This window comes from Tenrec ecaudatus, chromosome 10 (assembly GCF_050624435.1).
Source record: "Tenrec ecaudatus isolate mTenEca1 chromosome 10, mTenEca1.hap1, whole genome shotgun sequence".
NCBI classification, from domain to species: domain Eukaryota; kingdom Metazoa; phylum Chordata; class Mammalia; order Afrosoricida; family Tenrecidae; genus Tenrec; species Tenrec ecaudatus.
Window position 1 is genome coordinate 78,613,459 of NC_134539.1, and position 13,611 is coordinate 78,627,069.

General features: G+C 46.5%; 1 protein-coding gene across 1 annotated transcript in view; it reads right to left on the bottom strand.

Annotated features, from left to right (window-relative positions):
* SPTAN1 (spectrin alpha, non-erythrocytic 1) overlaps positions 1–10,378 on the bottom strand; it is a 61,153-nt gene extending 50,775 nt beyond the window's left edge. The window contains exon 1 of the mRNA XM_075560688.1: positions 10,220–10,378. The gene's annotated coding sequence lies outside the window, so the exon portion shown is untranslated. The remainder of the gene's footprint in view (positions 1–10,219) is intronic.
* Between the last annotated feature and the right edge of the window lie 3,233 nt (positions 10,379–13,611).

A 13,611-nucleotide genomic window follows, 5' to 3' on the forward strand; every position in this document is an offset into this window, starting at 1 on the left:
CCACATCTATGTTAGGCCTTCCCAGGTAATAGAATACACAGGCCATGAATGGAAGGATCTGAAATTAATATTCACACTGAGCTGTGAGGAAAATAAGAAACAACACTGGTGAGATCAGCGCTTCCTCACATTCCAGCTCTTCAGCAGGGGATTCAAGCCATTCCAAGAGGGAGAAGCTGTCTGAACCTCACAACTCTGAAGGTTCCCTTTTGGTGAGGAGACAACCTTCTTTTATTTATTTATTTATTTTTAGACTACCTTCTTAAGGAAGGACACATGAGGTGATTTTTGCTACAAGCACATTACTACTTCTTCCAAATAGTAACCAGTTATCTTTATTACATTACTGTTTTTTCACAAAAGCCAATCTTTACTTAAACCTTTTCTTTTCTGGGCAAAAGTTTACAAATTGGTTTTCCATGCAACAATTCCTGGACATTTCTGCATATTCCAGCATTCCCCCTAATGTTCACCATTTCCACGTGCCCTTTCCTGTCCCCTGTGCTTTCTGAGCTTCATCCCTGAGCACACGCGGTCTTTCTGATCTTGATCTTGTATGGTATGGTGGTTACATAATCTGTTGCCAAAACTTGAGACTTAAGAGTGTAGGGGTGGATTTAGCCTGTCAGCCAGGTTGCAGCTTGATGACCTCATTTGGAGGTGGCTAAGGAGATAAATAGCTCGCTAGAGGCGGGACATACTCACTCCCTGAAATTCCTGTCATGAAGGCACTGGAGCTGGAGGAGCCATGTGGAGACCCCTGCCAGCGCTGAGATGCCTCTACTACCATTGGGTTCACAAGACTTTCTACCCACAGGCCTGTGATCTTCCTGTATTTGGTGTCATTGCATGGCTGCATTGTTTGAAGAGGGATTTATAGATTGGTATCGGACTTATGGGTTAATATCAGATGTATGGACTTGATCTGGACTAGTCTGGGATGTTTTCTTAATATACAAATACTCTGATATAAAGTTCTCTCTTGCACAAGTGTCTGAATTTGTTTCTCTAGTCAACCCAGACTAACACATATGGTCAGTAGTTCTATGGCGTGCACACCCTCCTCCCTGTGCTAATTTTTACCTGCCTGGCCAGGGATGAGTCAGTTCCAGACCAGCAGGGTTTCTAAGGGCCATACTCTTGAGTTTCCACCAGTCTCCATCAGACCATTTTGAGTTTTGTTTCACGGTTGTCTCCCACTCTATCCAGCATGTCCTATTTGTGACCCCTTCCCCAGGGGTAAGCAATGGTAGCCAGGCACCATCTAGTTCTAGTCTCAGCGTGTGGAGGCTGCAGTTCATGTGATCCATTAGTCCTCTAGTGCTGTAAAACCAATCACAGCTCTCTTCGGACACAAGAATCTACCACCTTCTTTATCAGGAGCACTTAAAGCTCTTCAAGATCTGTTCCCATACACCTGACTGGTATCTTCTCATCAGATGGAAACATCTCCTTATCCATATCAATGCCCTTGAAGAGTACCAATGCACTGCACAAGCTTCCTCTGCTTACCAGTCTGTCTCTTCTCTGCCTGGGCAACTTCTATTTCTAGTTCAACATACCCAACTAAAACAAGTAAGTGCAGGCCTTTGCTTCCTTACTAAGCTGTACTTAATACTTCTTCTCAGATTGAATCACATCTTCCCCTAGATTCACACGAACACTGGTATCTATTTCCCATGGTATAATTACTACCCCTGATTTCTAGCACACAGAGGTCATTAAGACATGTTCGTGGAACAAATGATTGAGTACATGCTGAGTGTTCCTACTGCTAAGCAGCAGCCAGCCCCAAATTCATTTGTAAAGGGGTGGCAAGAGAACTCAAATTGTCCAAGTTCATTTTCCAGATTGTAAAATTGGAGTTTCATCCAGGTGAAAAACGCTAGCTAAATTCTTGACAAGCTACAAAGACTGAGAGTCTATACGACTAGGTGTCAAGCTAACACATAAATCTGAATTCTTCGGACAGCTGCTCTTTTCACAGTGTGACAATAAGGAAATCTCAAGAGGCATAATGCTACATAACCTGTAGACAAGCTATGTCTCAAATATTCCCTGTTCTTAAAATAGGTTTCAACGTGTCCTTAAAACCTAAATGTCTATAACAAAATAATAATAATTTATAAATTATCAAGGGTTTGGGGAGGGGGGAATGAGAAACGGATACCCAGGGCTCAAGTAGAAAGCAAATGTTTTGAGGATGAGGAAAACAAATGTGTAAGGGTATTTGACACAATGGATGTATGTATGCATTGTGATGAGTTGTATGCGCCCCCAATAAAATGATTTTAAAAACCTAAATGTCTGATCAGAGCTCCTTTAATATTAATCACCAACACAGTGGTTCAGAGAAAAGAACTGGTTTGACTCCTGGAGAATTTGCAATTCTAAACTAGATATACGGAATCAGAATCTACATTTTAACAAGGGCCCAAAAAAGTCCTATTTGACATTACTTCGTACATAGACCAGCCACATTTACCGGTGGTTAAGCAGGATCTCACCCATTTACCTTCCCATCATCTCCTCCAATTACGTATCACAAACTCCTCAGTAACTCCAAGTGATGGGCCCTGAGCAGAGTTCATGCCCTAGTGATGCTTGGAAAGTCTCCTTCGCTAGGAATGTTCTCCACGCTACAGTGTAGTATGCAAAGCCTAAAGCAAACGCCTCATCCTCCCATGTTTTTCTGAGTCAGGAACCCTCACATGCGCCGTGCTTTCCTGACAGGACTAGAACATTCTGCTGGTTTTCATAGAGACCCTATGTACAACAGAACCAGCCACCGCCTGGTCCTGGCAATTGTTCTTCTGTTTCTAAGCCCAGTGCCAGTCCATCTCGCTGAGGGACTTCCTCCTTTTCACAAAGCAGCATGCGTGCGTCTCCACAGGCTGGATGCTCCTGATAACATGGGCAAAGTATATGACAAGTCTTGCCATCCTTGCCTCTAAGGAGCACTCTAGTTGCACAGCATCCAAGACAGATGTCTGTTCTTCTGGCAGTCCGTGGTACATTCAATATTCTCTGCCAAATACATGGACTCTTCTTCAGTCTTCCTTATTCGGTGTCCGGCTTTCACATTCATACGAGGCTACTGAAAACGCCATGGCTCAACAAAGAGAAAACACCATGGCTTGTCCTCAGAGTCTCATCCTTCGTTTTCAACGCTTTAAAGAGGCCTTGAGTAGCAGCTTTACCAAATGTACAGCGCAGTTTGATCTTCCATGAGCACCGAGTGTGGATCCATTCTGTAGTTTCGTGTATTTTTTCCTCTCTACCCTTCAGGGCACACCACACTTACATACTCGGATCCACACTTAGCACAAATTTAGGACTGGTATATATTCAAAATACACACACACACACTTACTACCATCGAGTTGATTTTGACTCATAATGACTCCATAGAACAGGACAGAACTGTCCTTGAGGGTCTCTGAGGCTGTACTATCTTTATGAGTAGAAAACCTAATCTTTTTTTCCTTGGAGTGCTGGTGGTTGGTTGGCAGTCCAGTGCTTAACCCACTATGCCACCAGAGCTCCATTGGCAATATATTAAGAGTCAATTTATTTTTAATTTGGAAATAAACTAATACAAGCAGTCGAGAGACACAAGGTCATTTAGTGTCTGGTCTACAATGACCCAGGATCCTCTGGTTCCCAGATTAGTTTACCAGAAGCTAACATGTGTACAGCTTACATATTCTCTACGGATGGCTGCTTATTAATTCCTCACACTATACCTCTTTTCCACCCCCACTTTGGAGGGTGGAGAAAAAGGGAAGTGCTCACTAATCATTGTTTTTAAAATCAAACTTATTTTTATTAAGACTGAGTCATCTTAAATTAGTGAAGAATTAGGATTACGCACCATTCATTTATATATTTCTTTTGATCTTATCTTTGGGGAAAGAATTCAGAAGGAAAAATAGCAGGAAATGCTACCACATTTGCTTGTTTACAAACTTTCCTTGTACAGAAAATTCCCAAGGACAGTAAGGGTTACTATGCACACAAGTTCCTGAAAGATGTCTCTTTATGTTTATGGGCTCTGTCCCTCCTCCGGCCACAGGACACACTGTATTTCCAAAACCCTCTATCTACTATGGCCACTTTAAGACGTCACATTTGGGGAGCAGCCTGTGTTTATGATGAAAACAAAAAGCCCCACTATAGTATCGTAAAGGTTCTTTCTGAGCCAGTGCCCCTGCTTGCTGATTTGACCCTACCAACCCAGGGAGACAGTCCAGTGAGCTGCTGGCACGAGCCACCCTAAAAGGCCCTCTTTGTGGCCCCAGTGAAGTAGACCGAGTCAATTCTACAGCGAGTGCTCTGGGCAGGCAATAATGGACTTCCTTTTCCGCAGCAGGATCAGCTGACGTCAGCGGGTGGGAGCTCTGCCAAGCCACAGCGAGCTGTCTCTGGGAGCGGCGCATCTGAAAGCCACCCATCCTCTCCCACAGCTGTCAGCATTCAGAATTTTCACTTGCATGAATACAGGAGCCTCAGATTATGGGTTAATAAGAGGAGTTTTCTCTTATGAACCTAATGAGAAACTGTCTTGAGTTCACCTATACAAGTTCCAGTTTCTTTCGCTCCCAAACAGGTAATATCTATAGGTACAAGTAAACACAGGGCATTTTATACATATTTCCAAAAGCTATTACCACCCAAAAGGAGCTACAACCTCTCACCCAAAGCTATGTCCGTCAGAGTTACTGAAATATCTTGGCCTCCGCCTAAGCATAGCACATTCCTTTCATGCTGCAAGAACCCCACCCAGCCCTGGCAACAAGCAGCAGACTGATAAGGCTGACTGCAGGGAGAACGTTCCAGGCCTCCGTTGCCAGCCCTAATGGGGTTAGCGCCTTTAGAGAGCCCTGGAAAGGAAAAACTTGGGAAATGTGTCATTGAGGATAACTAGAAAAACAAAACACCCCCCACAATCTTAGCCAACTCTATCTATTCTACCACCTGCCTAAGAACCCCAACTGAGATTTCCTAGGAGTATAACCCACCAAATGCTTATCTCAAACCAGCAGGTCAACTTTGATTCTGTCAACCAAGTCTGTATGTCAGGAGCCTGGAGGAGGACCACAACAGTGCTAACTGTATTCTCAATTGTTTAAGGATAGTTTCTCAATTAGAAAGTGGTCATATTTTTGCAAATAATATTGGAGAGGCTATTATTTGATCTCAAATCATAAAAAAATATTGGAGAGGAATGAAAATGCAAGTTAACTTAAAAATGCAGCAGTCAGAATGCTGGCTGTGTTGACCAGCAAGTAATGTGAACTGATCTCAGAGGGATGGAACAGGAATTACAACTAAGTCACTTATTGAAATAAAAAGGACGTGTCAGCATTCCCACAATACTGCTAAACCTCTGGAAAGAGAGGGGTTGGCTAGAAATTTCTAGCTTGATCTAAAATTTTAGCATGCCTAAGAATGACTCCTCACGTTCAACGTAAATTTATACATCTTATCAACCAAAAAGGCATTCCTTCTGTAGACTGCCTCCAGGGAGAAGGGCAGGGGTGGGGATCGCATCATATTAAGCAATACAGAAGGCTGCAGACATTATTTTCAAAGCAAAGGTCAAATGCTTTGGACTCTGCAAGCCTGGCGTTTCCCGTACACAAATCTTGGAAGGTGGACAACTCCAGCAGTTAGTTTCTCTAGGGAACCCCAGGGAAAAAAGAACAGAAAGTGCTTTGGGATGACATTCTTTCAGCAAGGTGAATGTGTTGGGAGTGTAAAAGGCATTTGGAGTAACACTACCATATGAATTTCAACGTTCAGACTCCAGAGTGCTAACCATTACAGATGGAACCGGCATGTGAATTCCAATTTTCTGAAAGAGCACTAGAAAAGTGGTTTCTATGGAAAGAAATTTGAGGGACTCACTAACAGGATGAACAGATCCTTTGGAAAAATTCATAAATGTCACTCGGAACAAAAGGGCACAGAAACCATTCATCAATCTTGTTTGTGTTGCTTAGTCAGAGCTCAAATATGCAGAACCAACAATGCTATTTTTCCATGGCTTAACGTCAGCCCAGTCACCAAATTTTAGATTTGCAAAGCAAGAGAAAGACATCAACGGATGTGGAAGAAGGCTCCCCCCACCAGAACCAACCACCAAGAAACTGGTTAGCACCCATAAAATTTTACACCAAATAATTCTCAAATCAAACAGATTCACTCAAAAACAGCTTAGATGCAGATTTTAGTGGCAGATCTGATAAGCACAGATGTAAATAATACACAATTTACGACATTCAATGGCACGAACCAACAAATGTTTTTGCCCAAACCACATTCCAATCAGGACTGTGGAGCCACATCTCAGCCTTCAAACTGATTAATGCATTTCAACTCATTAGCACAATTCTGCAGAGGTGAGCAGGGACTTAGCTCTAAGAAAGCAAGAGTCATACTGCATTGCATCAAGACGCAGAAAGGCAGAGCAACTTTGAAAGAACTTACTTCTGAACGCTTCCCAAATACTATCTTGCTGCTACTTACCTTTTAACCTGTAAAATTCAGATGAGAGGTATTTAAGTGCAATATATTGTTAGTGATTCAAACTAGGAAAAGGGTTTAAAAAAACAACAACACCTTATTTAAATAAGTAATTTCTCTGATTTATGAAAGGGCCTCCCTTGGATTTCTCACCTATTTTTTTTTAAAAAAACAACACATAAGCCAAACCCACTGCTGCTGAGTTGGTTTTGACGCATAGTGACTCTTTAAGACAGGACTCGGTGGCCCATCCTTGCCCGAGCCGACTACCACTACTGGCTGGCTGGTCAGTTCCCTCTACTCAGCAACAAGGCTCTTTCCCACGGCACCACCGGGGTGCCTACTATCACCTCCCAGCACTAGAAATGTGCGAAGCTTATACTTCTCATTATGGAATAATCAAGCCTTAATTGTAAGCATATGCCTTTGTTTTGGAACAGGTCCAATGTAGCAAGCAAACACTGCATATAGATAAAACACATATATATTGTGTTTTCTGTTGGAACACAGACAACGCAAGCTCCATTTTATTACTGAATTGTGGCACAAGGGGAAAAATGGGAATGGGAAACAAACCCAAGTTTACAATTTTTGTCAAACTTAAAACAATCTATTTAGTCTCTTGGTTCTTATGAACCAAGAAAAATCAGCAAACATTACATGCAAATACCAGTAAGGTGATATTAAAATATTCATGCCTTGAAAAGAGGAAGGTAGAAACAGGGAGCTTTAGAAAATTTAAAGTACATTTACTAAGACCGCTGGTCATCTAACACTGAAAGAAAAAAAGGGGGTTGGGGGAAAAGGACCAAAAATAACCCCCTAACCCATCTGCTTTAACAGAAGGTCATGCAGAAAGATGTTTTACACACCACCACCCCGCCCTCCTCTCTCTGGATCAGTTAACCTTTTTGACATTAATGTGTCTCCACTGCAAGCCAGGCAAAACCGAAAAGGCAACACATTTCCTGCATGCTGGTCAAATACCTGGACTCTGCGTTTACGAAACGATGACAACATGATGGAGGAATGTGGAGTCTACAGAGGGAGGTGGAAGAGCAAGATAACAAGCCTCTAAGGGCAAACTGGACAAAATTATTTCAAAAGCAGATTTTAAAAAATACATCCGAATACCAGTAAAAATCCATTTCCAGACATTTTCCTAGTCCCTTGCTCTTTCATATCCTCCAGTTTCTAAATCCCACCAACGACTGAGAACCAGGGTTCTATGGTCTCAGTGGTTACTGTCTACCTAGGTATGCTGTCTTGGTCAAGGCACACTGAACGTACCTGCTAAAACTAAACATGCAACCCCCACCCACCCACACTCCAGTAAATTCATGAAGAACCCCATGATTAAATGAATCCCAAACCCCCCTCGATTCAGTAACAAAAGAGCATGATTCTACGAAATCATACCAGAAATGAGAAAGAACTTGAGCTACAAAACCTGGGCCTGGGTTGCAACTTCAAGAGGTTCCTGAGAGAACGGAATGTGGAATTTTCCCACTAACTTTCTGAGGCCCCAACGTACTAATTCCTATTGGAAGTGGGTACAAGAAGGGTATGCAAAAAAGGTGGGAGGGAGGCAGCGGTTCACCAGCACAGCTGTTCCAGTCCACTGGCCCCAAGTGACCAGCTCTGCTTCTTCGGTCCTTCTCTGCATTCCAGCAGTCAGCATTTGCCACCAGAGCCTGGAATTCTACTGTACTTGCTTGCCCCCAGCTGATGTCCTGCGGTTGTAGCTGACAGGAGTGTCTAACTACCCGGGCCTTCCCATAGCCCACTGAGGACTGATTGCCCAGGCAGCGTCCCCAAGTTCACTGTCTTCAATGCTGATTCAGCAATGACTGGGCTCTGGTGGATTAGCGCAGGGTCTGCAGCCAGCCCCTCCCTGAGACGAAAGCAGGTGGGAAAAGCAGAGAGAATTCCAGCTCCCGGAAACCAAAAGCTGTACTGAAAAACAACTCTCTCTCTCCACCTACACCTGATCGTCAAATTGCTTGACAGGCTCACATGAGCTCGTGACATATCAGATTGCTCCAATTATTAGATTACTACAAAACGCACTGCCAAGACAAAAGCATACCAAAAAATGCTTCAAATGGATGGCTTACCGGTATGAGCTGCCTCTCATCTGTCCGGTAAGGCAGATCTCTCTCTCTCTTGCTCTCTCGTCTTGGCCCCTGGATAATAGCTAACATACTTCGAGGGTCCCTTTGAGTAATTATTGGCCCAGTTACTAAAAAAGGAGTATTGTTAATTTCCTGCACAGAGGCACTTCGTACTGCAGCACATTTTAAAATTCTGACTTCAATCTGACCTTTCAAAATCTAAGGCATTAGCTGCAATGAAACAGAACCTAAAGGACTAGTTTAAGCAGCAGGAACACCGGCCTAATGGCTTCATACAACTGGGTGTTCCCTCTGCTAGTCTGAAGATTTTCTGTTCTTTGGCTGCCAAGACACCCCCAACCTTCCATCTTTGACACATTCTGTTTTACTGAAGTCCAATTGCTATGACAACGCAATTTCTCGACACATTGTGGAAATACTTCATATGGTCTCTTTTCTATTCTTCTCTAACAACCGTGACGGTAACCTTTTCTAAATGTCATGATGGAGAAAAACAAAGGGTCCACACATTTGAGGGTCTATATAAATGAGATCTGACGAGGGTTGCTGCAGGTTCAAGTACCATCTCAGCCCCGTTTTCTGAGATATTCCAGCTTTAATAGAAAATACCATCAAACCTTAAATTTAACAAGCCCTGTCTTAAACAAACAAACAAAAAACAGACGTTTTATTGCAGTTCCCTAGCAGGAGTTTTAAAAGCAATTTCCTTTGGAGAGCATCCAATCAAAGTAGCAGACGGGGCTCTCAAACAAAAGGCAGCGCTGTCATTCAACACTGGCAAGGCTGTAAAAATGTTGACAAAGTCGACAAAAACATGATTCCTCCCCCCCCCCTAAAAAAATAATTCTAAGCTATTAAGTTCTTTGATGGAGGCTTCCTAACAAAGCCAGCCGCCGCATCCAGCTATTATTTAGAAGCAAGTCCCAACTGGACAGGAAACGAATGTTTTTCACAAGGTCTCTTGGCCCTTTCCGCGGCTCGAGGGCCCCGAATCGCCACACAGGCTGAAATTCAGGTCAAAGAGCCCTCTTCCTCCTCCAGGGCTGGGCCGGCATGGCTGCTGAACCTCAAATCTGGGGGCTAGGAAAATGAGCTGCAGGCGTCGCTCCCCACTAGGGACGGGCCTGGGGGCGTCGGGGTGGCGTTCCGCCAGCCGAGCTGGAGGGTGCAGACCCCGACGGGGGAGCCCCCACCCCGCACCTGCCGCAGCCGGATGGGGCAGGGCGCGGCCGCGGCCGGGATGCGGCGAGGGGGCGGGGAGGACCTGGCGGCCTCGCCTGCACTCCCCCCCCCAGTCAATGACATTCCAGTCGCCGAGGCTCGGCGAGGCGGCTCCTCCGCAGCCCACGCGCCACCAAGCCGGTCGCGGCCGGCTCGCCCTGCTCCGCACCCACCGGAGGGGGCGGCGAGGCCGGTCCGCCCGGCTCACCTGTCCGCGCGCCAGCCCCGCCCCAGCGGCTGCCCCACTGGCCCGGTCCCGAAGGCCCGGCTCGCCGACTCGGGTGGGGCTGCCCTCGGACCCCGCTCCGGCCTAGGTCTCCCCGCACCCTTCTCACCAGCTCTTGGGGAGTGAGGGCGTGGGTGCGTCGGGCTGAGGGGGTGCTGAGGGATCGACGAGCCTCCGCGGCCTCCGCTCCTCGCCGTTCGCTCCGCAGCGGGTAGTGGCGGCGCGCGCTCCCGGTCTCTTTTATAGGCGGCCGCGCGCGCTCCCGAGGAGGGCGGGCACGAGCGCGAGGGAAGCGCCCAAGCCGGGCTCGATGGGCGGGGGGACAGAGCGTGCGGAGCTACGGGGGCGGAGCTTTCGCTGACGCGCCTCGCCGGCTCCCGACGGAAAGGGTCGAATGCTCCCGGAAGGAGCCGAAGCAGGGATGGGGAGGCGGGCGGAGCGGGGCCGACTGGCGAGTGGCAAGCAAGTGGCTTGGGAAGTAGGGCGTGCGCCTGGGGAGGGGGGTTGATGGTGCAGTGGAGGCACTGCCTCCGCCCGGGCGGGCCGAGATGCTCCAGGCGCACCTCCCTCGCCGCAGCACAGATCCGCCAATCCTACTTCACCCCGCCCTGCAGGGAATCTGCACCCTACCCCTCCGCCCCGAGAGCTCCTCCAGGACTGCAGCGAAGGGCGGGGCTGGGGCTGCAGTCTGGCTGGGGATGCTGCGCCCGGGCCGCAAGGAGAAAATGTTTAATCCCAAAGGGTGAGATCACCCCTATGCTTATCTTCCTCCCCATTTTTCCCAGAAGGCTGGTGCTGGGGACTCAAATCAGCCTGCTCCCCACCCAGCCCTACTCTGATGAGGCCTGGGGTAAAGAAGCTGCTGATGATGTTGGGCTTTGGTTTGAGGGAGGCGGAGGAGGGGTAAGAAGAAAAGACCACAGCCAGATCATAAATTAAAAAAAATAATAACAACGTCGGCATCAGCTAGTTTACTAGGATAAACTCAAAACCAAACTCAATCCCGATTCATAACCCTACAGGACAAGGTAGAACTGCCCCTGTGGGTTTCCAAGACTTTTTATGGAAGTAGAAAGCCCCTCTTTTCTCCCAGTAGAAGCCTGCTATTTCGGGATATGAAAAATAATTAGCTTTTTATACTCCCAACAGCAAAAGCTTTCTCTCAGGTGGAGGTGGAGGATTCATTTGTGCCAGTTTCTAAACAAGACTCTTGCTGCTGTTCCTACAGGGTTGTTACTGGCCAACTCGATTTGATACCAGGTGGACAAGCAGACTGCTTCATAGGCTTTTCAGAGGCAGATACCAGGCCTGTGTTGGGAAGCATCTCTGGGTGTGTTCGATGCTTTGGCTACTTACTCCACCACATACCAGGCACTATTGTAAGCACTTTATGTGTATTACCATTTTTATATCTGTCTTGGCAATAATCTTAAGAAGTAGATATTATTTCCCCATTTTACAAACAGGCACTATGACACAGAAGCTAAGTCTCTAGCCCATGTCAGGCTGGTAGCAAGCAGAAAAGCTAGGATATAATTCAGGCAGGCAGAATGTTTTCTCTTACACAATAAGCTATAACGCTTTTTCATAGCAGAGAGAGGCATTGTGATGCAACTGGATGCCTGGGTGCTGAAAGAGAAAATATGAAGATTCCAGAAATTTCTGTTCAGTACAGTCCCAGCAATTTTAAGATCCTCGCTCTAAATTCCTTATCCAGCAAGCCCGGTTCCCCACCCCCATGCTGGTGACAGCTGGGCCACAGCCATTGGCAGTAACACCCGGCTCATTCCTGAGTCAGACAGACCGGGAGCTGTGAGGCTCAGGGAGGTCTCAGCGTGCTCAGTTACCAAGCAGCTCTCCTATTGAAACAAATATAAAGGCATTGGGCACTGCATCAAAACTTGGGCTGGGGCCCAGCCTGTGCTTCCTTGGTTTGGCTTCTTCAAACCGTGTCTGGGATCTGGTTTCTAAGCTGCCCTGGCTGTAGCCATCTATGATAAACCCAACTCAACTTACTGGCATTAAGCCCCTTTGGACTCAAAGCATCCCTATAGGATGCAGCAGAACCGCCCCTTTGGGTTTCCAAGACTATAGATCTTTACAAGAGCAGGCAGCCTCATCTTTATTCCTTGGAGTCACTGACTTGTGAGTTTGAACTGTTGACCTTGTGGTTGGCAGCTCAATGCATACCCCTACTTCACCTCTAGAGAGCGTCTTGGTAGGTGTGATAGAAAAAACCTGCCTGTTTTCATGCTATAGGAGGAGGGAAATTCTTATTCTGACTGGAGAGAAGAAAAAGGCGTGGCCCAAGCAGCCCTGGAGGAAAAACGTAGCAGCTAGCTGCAGAGGCATTTCCTGTAACCACCTCTGCAGGAGCAGCGGGCCCTGCCCCTCCTCCCTGCGATTTGGTCTTACTGAGAACTGATGATGGTGTGCTGTCCCGCACACATTGCCTTTGCTCCAGTGGCACAGCAACGTCTTTAATCTGATCTGCAGCTCTGGGTGCAAAAGGCTAGCCTATTGTGGCTCTCCAGAATTCTCAGGATCATCTGCCCAGCGAAGAACTGATGTCAGGATTGTGGGCAGAAGCTATGAAAAGGGAGTTTTTCTTTTAAATCCCCGTCCCCATAGTGACATGGGATTTTGCTCTTTTGCCAGGTGCAAAATAGGGAGACCTTAGAGAGTGCTTCCGTATGGATACTGAAACTAAAACAATATTTTCTGGTCCTTTGATCTTAGCTGTGGCCAAGTAACAGTATCCCCAGCCCATCCTCCCTCCACACACCCACCCCATCCTGCATCTGGCACTAGAGATGAGACATTTAAAAGCCCTCCTTCTTCCTGAGTTCTCCGATTGTCTGCAGAGTTCACCTCCCACTCTGCTAGGTGGAGGGAGAGGGAAAAGCAGATAATGATCCTCTTTTTTTCCCGACAAATTCATTTAAAAACACAGGCACACACACACAAAAATGCAGGAACCTATAGATCTGTAATCAATCAACTCCACTCTCTCTTGGCTTCCAGAAAAGCAGGGGCTAAAACTGACTCCCAAATACTAAATTCTAAGCTCCAGCAATCCCCTAAAGGGTTTGATAGGCATTATACAGCTAGTTAATCCCAGTATCTTTCCAAGTTGTTCAGGAGGCTCAAATGTTGAGAAAACACAATGTTTTCTCATATTCCAGTCGAGTCATCTGTTCATTCTTGGGAATTCTACCTATCACACACACTCCCGAAAACTGATAGGCAAGCAATTCTACTAGGAGCTTCCCTCCCCGCCAGGTGAAAGCCCTGCATTGTCGGGTGGCATTCTGCAGTGTCAGGGCTGAGAGAAGAGCATCAATTGAAAAGACAGTAACTGCTTCAGGAAGCAAAGGGCCACATTAGCACAGAGGCTGCTGGGCAGAGGAGGAAAGGAAAAGGACGTAAAGGAGGCCTTGCAGCCACTGGGAAGATGGCCTAGGCTAGGCTAGGGAGAGAGATGAGATTCATTTCTGGGCA